The 13,842-nt window shown below is 36.8% G+C and overlaps 1 protein-coding gene across 9 annotated transcripts in view; it reads left to right on the top strand.

Annotated features, from left to right (window-relative positions):
- Positions 1–13,842, top strand: part of foxp1b (forkhead box P1b) — a 246,457-nt gene that overhangs the window by 13,771 nt on the left and 218,844 nt on the right. For all 9 annotated transcript variants that reach the window (XR_008646236.2, XM_055212476.2, XM_055212472.2 and 6 more), the window contains exon 3: positions 12,221–12,324. The gene's annotated coding sequence lies outside the window, so the exon portion shown is untranslated. The remainder of the gene's footprint in view (positions 1–12,220; positions 12,325–13,842) is intronic.

Genomic DNA, 13,842 nt, shown 5'->3' with positions numbered 1-13,842 from the left:
CCTCCGTTCAGCATCCTGGCCCTCGTATCATTTACTGTATCCTAAACTTTAGATGGTCCTCCAAACCCATAACATTATTAACAACTGGTTTACCGCACAATTTCCACACCACTTGCTCGAGTAAAATGTGCTTGTTGTCCCAATTGCTGCATTCATCACCTGCTTGTGACTATCAAAGTCATAATGTCCTTTCAAAAAGTAAAAATAGATTGCCGGTTGTAAATACGCTCACCGAGGTTCATTTTCGCATGGTTTAACATCACAAGCCCCCCCTTTGTAAGAGAATTTGACAGTCCCCCTGCTTGCCGTGTGCACCGCACAATTTGGATGACAGTAGTAACTGGCAGTCGGATAACCAAATTATTTAGTCATGGGTTTTAAACGGGCACGACGGCAAATGGATGTCAAATAAATGATGCAATTTATTCCCCCTTTCTCCTCCTCGCCAGGCGAGCTGCCACGGGACTTCTGCCAGCCTTAAATAAGTGTTACCCAGATGGCACTCGCACGACACCCACTTGGTTGTTCCGCGGGAATAACTCGGCTTGCCACAACAAGCAATAGGTCAATTGAGCAGCGAGCGCCTGTTGCTGGCCCGTTTTGCATATGCAAATCTGCTAATGTTGTGTCATTTCGGTAAATTTCAGGGGAAGGCGAGCTCTCAGGGGTTCCTAAATGAATTGGAAAGGAGCCCAGTTAATGAGGGCGGAAGGGAGAGAGGTAAAAAAAGGAGACGTTCACTTCCTCGGCTCATACTTTTGAATATGGGCCATAGTGCACCGTGTGGTAAAGTGAAATGCCTGTAGTGGGGCTGTGGTGGTAATGGGATAGTCCAGTGGGCACTAGGATAAGTGATTTTTCCCTCTCTCACTCCCTTTATCGCCTTTTGAACAAGATTTTATTTTTAGGAGGTGTGGAAGACAATGCCCTGCCGTTTTATCTCCCTCAAGCTCTCTGCATCCCCTTTCAACATCTATTTATTCTTCTCTATCTGTTTTTCATTTCCTCTGTTTCTGCTTTCTTCTGCTCTGAGCGTCTGCCGTTTTCTCACTTTCACCTCCTAATACCCCCATCCTTTTTCCTTCCTGCCACGCTTTTACTCCATACGTCATTGGTTGTAAGTGATGTCAATCACATCATCAGTTGCTGTGCTCTTATTGGCTTTACAACATAAGACTGCTTTTGTAGGAGCATAGGAGGCAGGTGTGCATGTTCTGCGTATTCACGTTTATGCAACTTTTAAGTGAATTTTTTGTGCATTCAATTCATACATTGTTTCTTTATCAGAACTTTTGCGCTGCAATCGGCATGCTCTACACTAAAGCGAACAAAAATATCGCTATGCAGATTTCTTTATGATTCACAGACATCGAATGCACCCGATTTAAATGAACTGTGTCTTCTGAATTAACAAACGCACTACAGCTGCAGTCGATGCTGCTGACAGCAGAGGCAGGACAATGTGGAGATAATTTTCTGCTGCCAGGAGTTAAGTAAACAATCCGACAATCCATTGCCCTGAAATCTTCGCAATATGAGCTCAGCTTACAACAATGAAATGAATCAGGTTTAGCCTTTTGCATGTTTTACATAATATAACGTAGGATCGCCCAATAAAAAGCTGTATGTCATTTGCCCACAGGCAACTTGTTACGTTGTTGTAGTACAAGCTGAACGATTGTGATTGCCATCCATTTTGATTTCATTTGGATAGACTGCTAACCATGACCAAATGGGAAAGAGATAAAGTAGACAGAGCTGTAAACGATCATCTGGATTGAAGATAATGTGTGTTCAGTATGAAGTGCACCTCTTTATCATATGTTTTCCGGAGCCAAATTTATCTGATTATTAGTGTAAAATCCAGGCTAAAGTTTCGTAATCTAATCAGAAGATTTAGAGTCTCAAAGTTTGATTGCATTCGTTGATTTCAATATTTGACGTGACCTTACTTAATGTTAAAGATATTACAAAAATGACATAAGCTTGGTTTTCACAGACTTGGTCACATATTGAAACCCTAAAGCCCAGAGTAGTCTTTTTTTTACATGTATGCTAACATACGCGCGAACACACACCTTTGCAAAATATAGTTTTTTTTTACTCCTACGTGAACACAGATGTTTGACGCATGTGCATTGTGACAAAGTTTTCTGGGCTACATACTACATTCTCTTGTAGGCGCATACGTGACCTACACATAAAATGTACAGTATGCACACTCTTCTGATGCACTGTATGCGAACCGCCGCATACACGTAATATATATACTATACTTAAGTATACTTCGGACTTCAGTGTTTAACTTGTCCCACAAGCAGCTTGTTTTATAGTTGCATGCAAATATTTAAGTGACTGCACTATTAAAACCCTTTGCATGTGTTAAAGGAGTGATCATATCTAGGATTATCATTTAAAGCGGACATTTCACAAGACTTTTTTAAGATGTCAAATACATCTTTGGTGTCCCAGAGTGCGTATGTGAAGTTTTAGCTCAAAATACCCCACAGTTAATTTATTATAACATGTTTAAATTGCCACTTTGTAGGTTTTTTTGGTGAGTCTTTTAAAATGCAAAGAGCTGATCTTTGCACTAAATGGCAGTGCCATGGTTGGATAGTGCAGATTAAGGGGCGGTATTATCCCCTTCTGACATAACAAGGGGAGCCAAATTTCAATTAACTATTTTTTCACATGCTTGCTGAGAATGGTTTACCAAAACTAAGTTACTGGGTTGATCTTATTCACATTTTCTAGGTTGATAGAAGCACTGGGGACCCAATTACAGCACTTAAAGGAGCATTTCACCCGTAGAAACATTAATCTTTATTGAAAGTGTGTCATATTTGTAAAATATTTGTAACATGCATTTCGAATTTGGTGCCTATTTGACCGAGAAAAGGGGTGTTTGTAGTCTTACCCCCTCAACAAAGATATTGGACTTCCTTCTTTCAATGATGCAATATGATGATTTTTACATCATTGAAAGAAGGAAGTGCAACACTGATATCTGTATTTCTCCCGTCTCAGCGGAAACTGAGGAAATTATGCATGACCATTCAAAAACATGACTGGGGTTCTAACTATACAAAGCTTAATGCAAATGGGTGAAGTGTCCTTTTAAACATGGAAATGTCCCCTTTAAACATTTCGGGGTGGATAACCAGGGTGCGATTTGCCGGGGGGGATGCGTGGGATTTCCCCCTTTCTGGTCAATGTATCCCTGCCTCTGCTTAATTATTTTTATCCCCGGTGGGGATAAATTTATCCCCCCCTCAAAGTGATCAATGCTACTACACTAGTGGCGAGACGGATCACAAAACTTATCACGGATCGTTTGATTAAAGTCAATTTTGTTTTAAAATGCACTACTTTGGCTGGCTCTGATATAGCTGCCGCGCAGCCTCTCTGTATTCACTACTCTGCAGACTTGCTCAAGGTCCCGCCCGCGGCGCTATCTGATTGGTTACAGACCCGGTTACACCTCACGAGTAGTAGCCTATCAACACTTGCGAGATGGTTATGGAGCTGTGTGTCGAAACGATGAAATGCAGCATATTCAGCCGCATATTAATAAAGCGGGAATAAACATCTGATATCTGTTTATGATGACAAGCAGAGTTAGTGTCCCAGTCACACCACTGAGAATGGCTGAAGTTACACACATGATAAATCCGATGAGGCGTTTAGCGAGGCGCGGGCGCGTCCAGTTTGCAAATGAGGCTAAGTGAATAACACATATCTGACTTTTCTATCATTTCACTGTAGCTCAGCATCGCGGTGTAAAGTTAATGTTATTACTTTAAAAGCAGCATTAAAACTGTTTCTACTGTAATGGTTTAACTTTGCAATCAATACATTGTTCATATTTATGTTTAAGTTGACACTACGTGTTGTGCCATATAGTTTTGCCATTCAAGATTTAATTCTTGCGTGTTTTTTCGTTGTGCATGATCACAGTTCATATGTGTGGGGAAATATAAGCTATTAGAGTAAAAATATTGCGTTAGGCTGCTTCATGAGTTAATAAGAAAAAAGATTTTACAATTCCTGCAAATGCAGGACTGAGTTCATGTTCTCATGATTTATTTTTATGAATTAAAATGTTTTGAAATGTGTTGTGGACAGAGACGCATTATGTCAAGAATTATAAAAAATCTTCAATAAGCTCATAATTTGTGCTAAAATAGTATAAATGTTTAGTTTGAAAAGCTGGTTATTTTATGTTTCTGCGCAAGTTCAGCAGACAGTGAGGTTCGGGTTTGTTCCGATCAGAGCTCGTGAGCGGAGGGCGCATTTCTGAATATTAGAAATATTGTAATTAGAAATATATATTAAAAATAATAATATTAAAATGGAATTTTGTTAGGTCGGCCAATGATTACCAAATTTCTCATATTGCTCTTCATAACCACTGAAAACAGTCAAAAAAGTTAAAACTAGTGGTGGGTACAAAATGACTCATGACGAAATGTGGGTACCCACCGTCGCCGAAATCGACGCCTATGAAAACATCCCCCCCTCTGTTTTTTTCACAAATCGCACCCTGTGGATAACTACCTTGCAACCATTCTGAGAGCCCTGGCAACTCCATAGTACTGTCCTTATCAACCACATAGCAACACTCTGGCAACTATCTGGCTGTGTGGTGGAGTTTTCAAGGCTAGGCACCTTTAAACATTTTCTTCAGATAATGTAAAAATACAGTTTACTAACTACATCCAAGTCTACTTAACTCTTTCCTTGCCAGTGTTTTAAAAAAAGTTGCCAGACAGCGTCAGCGTTTTTTTATGATATTTACAAAAGTTTAATGCCGCCTTCTTTAAATATATAAAAATACAATATATCAAATGGAAGAACAGACCATTTCCTTAAAAACAAAGTTTCATTCTACCTTCATGAGTTCTCTTTGTATCACTTCTCAAATATGGTTAGGTTTCTTCAAAAACACTAAATTTAGAGTATATAGTTGGAAATATTATGTTTTGGTTGAGACACCCTTCAAGTAATGATAATGTAGTTAATTGATCAAATTGATAGTTAGATAAAGCGTTAGCTCTGTATGTCCAGAAAAAGTTATTTTTTTAATTGTTTCTATACACTCTCAGAAAAAATTGTCAAAAAATTGTCCCAAGCGGTCACTGGGGCAGTATTAGAAAGGTCCTAATGTGTACCATTTATACATTTGGTACCAATATGTACCTTTTTGGTAGTAACGTGCACTCTTTGGTACCAATATATACCTCTAAAGTACTAATATCAGTGTTTCCCATACATTGATTTACTTGTGGCGCGCCACCACAAATAGATTTTTCATGATTCCCATTTACATTTATATTTTAAAAACGTCTTAATTCATTGTTGCAAGCGCCCAGCTCGCCGCCTCCCTTTCTCTAATGTTGCGTGCAGCGCGCCTCTCTCTCACATAACAGTGAAAAGGTGGCGGTGTTTTCAATGTCCGTTCCTCCGTATACTTTCTTTTTCGCGTAAACGTCAACAGTCACAGATTTTACTGACAAAGAAGATGGCTGATCGAGTTTATCATCTCTTGAGGAAAGGTTAGCATTAGTTTTTCCTAACCACCTGTTCTCTCTTTCTCTATAATGCGGTATTGCCTGCGCACGTAGTTACTTTGTGTAACAGTTAACTTACTGTGTATTCTCTCATAGTTTGGAATTTGCACCGAATTGTCTGCGCAAATAAAACTCGCATTTAAAATAAAAAAGGGCTCATAACAAGACATTGATGAGAAGAGCAACAGCAGTAAGGCTTCAATGTAAATGTATGGTGATTTTGTCAGACGATGTAGCGTTTATAAATCAGGATTTTTGCAGCAGTTGGATTAAACATGAGGTGTTACTGGGTCACTATTTTATAGTCTACTAATTTTATGTCTGACAACAGAACTGATATGTAAAAATAGCATTCAGTTAAAATGCAATATAATGTGACAAATCAAAGAGTAGAAGTGAAACATATTTCAGGTGCCAACACTCGATCAAACAAATGCGTGATGATGTCACATATATGCTGGTCATCACCGCCACAACTTTCTCAAAATCCTGTGGAAAACACTGAATATGGACACTTTAGATACAAAACTGTACTTTTTGAAAGGGTACTGTCCCAGTGACAGCTAGGGACCAATTTTGGACCATTTTATCATATAAGATCAAGCTAAATATTTCTTCACCCATGAGCCATGGCGAAGCTTTTTACTGGCAGTAAAAATGACCGTTTTTACATTAAAAAAGCAGCAATAATTGGATGTGCATATAACCTCAATCATCAAAATGTAAATGCCGCATTTTCCCCTTATTAATTTAATTATATCGCAGCTTGTATTCGACTATAAACCCAAACAAAACAATCGCAACACCTATTAACAAGCTCAGCATGATAAGGAAACAATCTTCTAAACTGAGATAAACCATCTCACAGCAATCTCCATATGCATCCCCCATCACCTTGTATTTGCTCTTGTGCGATCTCTTTGAGATCTCTCTAATGTTTCTCTTCCAACTGCCCAGAGAATAACCTCTCCATCACACTGCCAGCATTCTGTTTAAAAGCGCAAAGAAAGATGAATTCGGGCCATAAAGGCCCGTATCACAAGGGCTTTTTATCCTAAATGGTCCTTAGAATTGTTATCTATAGGGATGGCGCATTCCCAGCACTGTCATGTTCAATCAAGTGTCCACTTAGCCGCGGCAAGGAGTAATTGTCCCCAAGTGGGCCACACACTGACCTGTTAATGTCTGCGTTGACCCACTAACCTTGTCAGAACGTATAAGAGAACGGCTCTAAATCATTTCGATCTCCTCCGGCTCTTTCTGCGCTGTAGGGTCAAAAGGGAGAACGCCGCGGGCGGACCACTCCCTTAAATTGTCCCGTCTTGGATAGGTCATTGAGAGGAGTCCTGAAGATGAGGTTCAAATTGCAAGAAGATTCAACATTTACACTTTATTGGTGCACTTGTATTTGCAGTGGCAGATTAGGTATTGGTATGTTTTGTAAGCAGAACAACTACATTTTTTACAGGTTTTTAAAGTTGTGCTTGTTTGCGTAAAACTCGCTGCTGTGATACATGTTGGGAAGTTGCTACGCAGATGTTAAGGTGTTCAGAGTGATTGTTTGAGCATTGTGTGGTTGATAGATGGTTGACCCGAATCCAAAGAACTTTCAAACACTTAAAAGTCTTTAAAAGTTTGGTGTACTTGGGTGATTCTCACGAAACCATTGAAACACCACGGCACTAATGATTTTAGCTTTAAAATGTGTAATATAGTAACATTAAAAAGCATCAGAATTAACACAAAACTGTGTTCTACCTTGCACAATGTGTGATTTCAACATAAGAATTTATAATTGTAAATTTTATCTCATTTTCTGCTGAAATTCTCATTACCACAATGTGTCCGGCTGTGTTTGAACATGCGTTATGTTGTAATTTAATCAAATTAACACAAAAATATTAAGAAAAAGATAAATGGATGTTTTGCTAGACTACTTTAGATGACAGAAAAAATATTTACTGAATATTCATGTATAATAATAATAATGAAGAAAAATTAGGAAAATGATGTGTCCATGCCTGATGTTCTCATCCTCCGCAACACTTTTTGAGAACAGTTTAAGCACACATACAGAATTTTAATAAAGTTTGATTTTGAGTAACCAAGCACATGGACCAGTTACTTCAAGATGGCTACCAGGTAAGATCATTTTTTACAGTTAATTTGAAATATTGTCTTGTCAGAATGCTTACACGACATTTTGATTATCATTACCGCAACAGATGCTTATTAAATGTTAATTTAATTAATAGAAGCATAATACTTTGATTTTAAATGCATGTGCAGAATCTCCAAATTATGTTCTTTCAGGTTTGTCATGTCATTTTGAAAATATGTCAGTGTTGATGTTTTCTGACTGTTGCGGTAATGAGATTTTTTAGGACAAATTTTTTAAATTATGTTACAAAAAGTGTTTAATGATAAGTAAAAGTTTTTAAATTAATGTTCCCATTTACTCCAGACTTTGTTTTTCAATGTCTGGTGGGACAAAAAGTAAATTTAAGCAATTTTTACATTTTCATGCTTGACATTTTTAAAACCAAGTTTTCGTGAGAATCACCCACTTGGATATGGCTTAGGTCCAAACTTCGATTTACATTAGATATTTTCTGCATTTTATTGTCCACCAAGTGTCCACAGTTATCTGTTATAAATATGAATGGTTTTTGATTGTCAGGTTTTTTAGATATTTTGGTATAATGTTTTGAATTTGCAATGAAAATAGCCTTTTGATGTGATGTCACACAGTGGGGTGGGTGCCATTTGTAGGACCGAATTGCAACATGCTAAAATAAAACAACATAACATATATATATATATATATATATATATATATATATATATATATATAAAATAACTTAACATATCATAGATGGCTTTAGATGCTTGGATGTTTGATCACTGTTCTTGATAGTGTGTCTTATTGTGATGGATGTGTACACCACAAAGACCAAACAACACACGGTGTGATTTTTGCCAGTCTGTTTGCAGTTGTGGGAAACTTGACGCACAAATAAGTGGCAATTATCAAACTACTCTAAAGTGGCTGGTAACTGGCTTTTCTCTGAGACTGACAGGGATTGCAATTTGTGTGAAATGCTTGGATTAAAACCACATGTTGTGAATGCAGAGGGGTGTTGCATTGAACAGCTGCTGTGTACAACGCCACCAAAATGAAGTAGCTTTCGTCCACAGGTAGATTTTATTACTTAACGCTCAGGAGATATTTTAAGTGTCAACTTTATCTCAGTAGAGTCATAATTTGGTTTTAAAAGAAAGTTTACATTTAATTTACACTTTGGTATTTTGGCAAATCTGAGTACAATGTGTGATATTGTGGAAAGGGATAATATATTAATATCTGGGTCACAATCCGGTGATATTGCAATTCTTCAGCTTATTTAAAACTGTGATATAATCCTTTACTGCTTTGATTTTGGATTTTTCCCCACCTTTATTGATGAAATATCTTTTGTTTTTACTTTTGATTTTTTTCAGCATTTGTGCTTTAGCGTGCTTAACAGTAGCTGTGTTTATCCTTAGACACTTTCTGAAATTCAAAATTATCTTCTTTAAAGGGACACTCCACTTTTTTTTTTAAATATGCTGATTTTCCAGCTCCCCTAGAGTTAAACATTTGATTCTTACCGTTTTTGAATCCATTCAGCTGATCTTCGGGTCTGGCGCTAGCACTTTTAGCATAGCTTAGCACAATCCATTGAATCTGATTAGACCAGTAGCATCACGCTAAAAAATAACCAAAGACTTTCGATATTTTTACTTTGCTGTTGTAACATGGCAGCAGGAGCCGCAATGATATTAGGCGGCAGCCGAAAATAGTCCCTGTAGTATCTTTCATTTTCAGGGGTCTATTTTCGGGCACTGCGTAATATCACTACGCCTGCTGCCGCCATTTTACATCAGCAAAGTCTTTGATTATTACGCCAGAGTATAGTTCCTAGCAATATTTGCCTAGAAAATTGCAACTTTTAATTTTCTGTCGGTCTTAGTACACATGTAACTACAGAAGAGTCAAGTTTTAAATAGAAAAAAATATTAAAACTCCTTTTTTTCGCGATGCTAATGGTCTAATCAGATTCAATGGATTGTGCTAAGCTATGCTAAAAGTGTTAGCGCCAGACCCGGAGATTGGTTAAATGGATTCCAAAATGGTAAGAATCAAATGTTTAACCCTAGGGGAGCTGGAAAATGAACATATTTTCAAAAAAAGTGGAATGTCTCTTTAAAACCGCTGTCCAGCCATAGCGCTGCACTGTTCACCATAGTGTTTAAATTTTGAATTATAAAAAATATTTTTTAAACCCCCTGCATTCGGTTGCAGTCTGTTATGTACAGCTGCTTTTGAATGCAAAAAATGCAGCTTAACTCTTTCTCCGCCATTGACGACGAGTTAACTCGTCAATTAAGAGAAAACACTTCCCTGCAAATGACGAGTTTTTATGGCAATCCATATTTCTGCTATTATCCACCAGGTGGCGCTCTTAAAACCCGTATAAAACCCAAAAGCATCCCCTTAGGGCAAACAGTAAAAACTCAGTGTATGTTTTGAGGATCGCTCTGGATCTGATCTCTATCAAAAGTCCTTCACAAAAATGCAATCATCTCAGCTTTCTGCTCAAAATTTAGTATTTTGAAGAAACCTACCCAGATGCCAAATTGACCCTCCCCCAACCTGTCTGGATAAACTTGTCTAAATTAACTTGTGTATGAATTAACCAGTTCTTACCATGAATATAGCCATAGGTGCTGGAATGATGTAAAGAATAAATAAAGAAGAAAAAAGAAACCTACCCATATTTGAGATGTATGTTTAACATTTTCTGGAAGGCATTACACTTTTGTGAAAATCATAAAAAATTGTGTCACTGGCTGGCAGCTTAAAAAAGCAGGTTTTATTGAGGTCACCTGAAACCCAATCTGGCGCCAAAACATAACTATTGTTCATCATGGCATTTTTTGTAAATTCAAACAATATGAAACATATAAAATATTTGATTTTTCAAAAAAGCTGCACCCCTCAACACAATCATCACTGGGATAAAGGCAGATCATATCAAAACTTACAAATGAGATCGAATTGGCCACCAATTTACTAAAAAGTAAAATAGTTATTAACTCCCGTAATTTGTGTTGAAACTGCCTAATTTTAAAAGGCTTCAAAAACAGGTTAACTAGTCGATCTTAGCATCCCTACTTTAAACCATGATATCTCTTACATGTAGTCATTTCCGATTGCCCCTTTTAAACTGAGTAATGTGTGAGTCATAAATAGCAGCGCTGGGGCTGAGGGCTCTTTTGGGACTGATATATTTTGTACAGAAATGACAGGAACGCGGCCGGCTAATCAGAGCGGCTCTTATCAGAAGCTGCTGAGCGCCCGGCGTGGACCGGAGGAATGCAACCAGCTAAAGGGGTTAGCACTGACTAAATTCCACACAGATGAATTACAATGAACTGCAAGGGTTGGGTTTTTTGGCATGATATGGACAGATTGTGAATATTTGGTCTGTAGAGGTCGAGCAACAGTTTGTGGTTGAGAGTTTTTAACGTACGTTTTTTTTTATAAATCAGAGCAATCGTCATTTTAATGAAATAGTCATTGTTGTAGATTCAAAAGAAGATTCAAAAATTGTAAGAAAATACAGTAAAAAAAAGGCATTTTTCCCCATACTTCCCCTAATTTTTTTTTATTATTTTTAATTTTTAGCTAACTAAACAATCAAATTAAAAATGCTTTAGAATCATCGCAAAATTCAATGACATTGGTTTATTTTATATTGGTTGTAAACTAATGTTTTAAATATATATAATATATATATATATATATATATAATAAATTAACCATATATTTACTATATACAAGAGAATTTAAATGTTAAATTGACGAAGCATTTAACTACGTTGCGATTTTCTTTCAAACTGATGTCAAACCCTCACTGTGTTAACAAACGACAGACACTCCTTTCTCGTTCTTATCTGTTCGTCACTTTCTGTTCTCTCTCTCTTTTTCACAACCTTCGTTCACTCATTCAACCACCTTTTTATCTGTCACTCTCGTTCTCTCGTTGTCTTTTAATGAGAAATCACCTGACGAAATGCTGACCTCTGCAATAAGCGTTTTACTATGCTGATCACCTTAACTGATGGACTCTGCTGATTGGTCAGATCTACGCGTCACTGACTTACGGGATCTGACAAAGCGTTCCAGAGAAATCTGTCAAGTGTAGTTTTGGCCGCAGCAGTTACTCAGATGAGTGTCCGCAAAGTCACTACCATTCATCACAACAGTGCTTGAGATTTGAACAGATTATCAGACGCTGCGTGTAAATATCATATGCGTCACAAACTCTTGCTTTTAAAAATCTTAAAATGTGTTAAGATGCATTTAGGTCAGTCCTGGAATTAATTTGTCACCAAATTAAGCATTTGTGGTCGGATTTCATCACGTTTCGCATTTTTCTTTCTTTTTTGAGTCATCATCCAGGTTTATGTGGGTTGAGTGAATTTAAGGGACTTCCCCCACCTTACGGAATGGTATCAATTCCTGTTTGTAATTTTGCTGATGTTAATATGCACCCGTGTCCATCTCTTGTCATTTTTATCTTTCTCGTTTTGTGTTTCAGATTGAACTTGCTGCGCCACAACCTATGGTTACGCCTCTTCCTTCCATTTTCTGAATTCTGATTGGAAGAATGGAATGTCAATCTTATTAAAGCAAGTGACTGCGGTACGTTATCTTCAGAGTTTGTTTTTGAAACCCTACAGATTAATGTTTTAAACATTGCAATTTTTATTTTTAGTTGTTTTTTAACTATAACCAAAATGAAGATTTTATTGCTCAGTTACTTTTTTATGTTCAAAAGATTGAATTGAAAGATTTTTTTCCTAATTTACTGGCAAAAATGAATCAGTTTAAAGCTATCAATCTGAGTAGATAGAGAAGTATTAGATAATTTGCTTCATGAAGAATTGACTTGAATTTTAGATATTAAGGATTTCTTTTGAAAAACAGAGGAGACCAATATGAGATTATGTGGGTATTTTTAAGTTTATTAAGTTTCTATATTCTTTTAATATGATTGCTGTTTATGAGAAACAATTGCGATATTAAAGATATTACATGGACAAAAATTTTTGGCTCAAAAGTTGCTCGTTCATATCTTAAGAACGAATTTATTTTTTTGAAGAACAAACTTTCTCTCATTGCTTATGATAAACAGAAATGACTTTTCTGATCTATACACTGCGAAAAAATAAAAAAATACTTCAATTCGTAACAATAAAAAAAGCAACTTTTTTCAACTTCAAGCAAAAAAATGTAAGTAGAAATATAAAAAAAAGTAATTTTTAAGTTAATCCAACTTTTACTTTTTACAGTGTAGTACAAGTTTAGAGCTAGAAATTATGTGGGTGTCAAAAAATTTTGATAGGAAATATTCAAGGTCATTTGGAAATCTTGGACTTTTGCGGGTAGACTTTGGTATTCTGCCAAACCTGAGCTAAGTTTGTGACATAGTTGAGTTATCTTCTGAAACTTTAAAAGAGACAAAAGATTACCAAGGAAATTTTCTCACAAAAAGGAGGCTTAAAGGGATAGTTCACCCAAAAATGAAATTTCTGTTGTTATAAACCTGTATAAAGACACAAAGGAAGATATTTAAGGAAACTTGGGAATTAAACTATTCATAAGCCCCATTCACTTCCATAGTATTATTTTTTCTACTGTGGAAATGAATGCGGCTTATAACTGGTTTGGTTACAAACATTTCTCAAAATATCTTCCTTTGTGTTCATCAGAACAAAGAAATGTATACAGGTTTGTAACAACATGAAAGTAAGAATATAATGACAGAATTTTCATTTTTGGGTGATTTATCTCTTTAAGCAAGAGACTTAAGTTTCCATGTGCATGTAAAATCATTTTTGCGTGCGAGAAAAAATTAAGAAATTAAAGAGATCTCATTTGCAAGACTCATATTGAAACTCCAAACGTTCTGCTAAATTAGAATATAGCGTTTTATCTGCACCAGGTTTCTTCTTTTCACACATTGGCGGGTAGTTTTGCCCATTTGCCTTTGACCCAGTTTTCGTGTCACTGTCCCATCGTGCTTATGTTTCGGTGTCAGTCACCAGTCTTCCTGTCGCGAATGGCAGAACGCATTTCTGCGCCATGATCCAGTTCCTGTCTTTGGCCCCGATCAGAAGTGAGAGTGACATTTGTGCCGAGGTAATGAAATACTCACGC

This window comes from Misgurnus anguillicaudatus, chromosome 8 (assembly GCF_027580225.2).
Source record: "Misgurnus anguillicaudatus chromosome 8, ASM2758022v2, whole genome shotgun sequence".
Classification (NCBI taxonomy): domain Eukaryota; kingdom Metazoa; phylum Chordata; class Actinopteri; order Cypriniformes; family Cobitidae; genus Misgurnus; species Misgurnus anguillicaudatus.
Note: the sequence above shows the minus strand (reverse complement) of the source record. Positions and strands in the feature narration are given on the sequence as shown.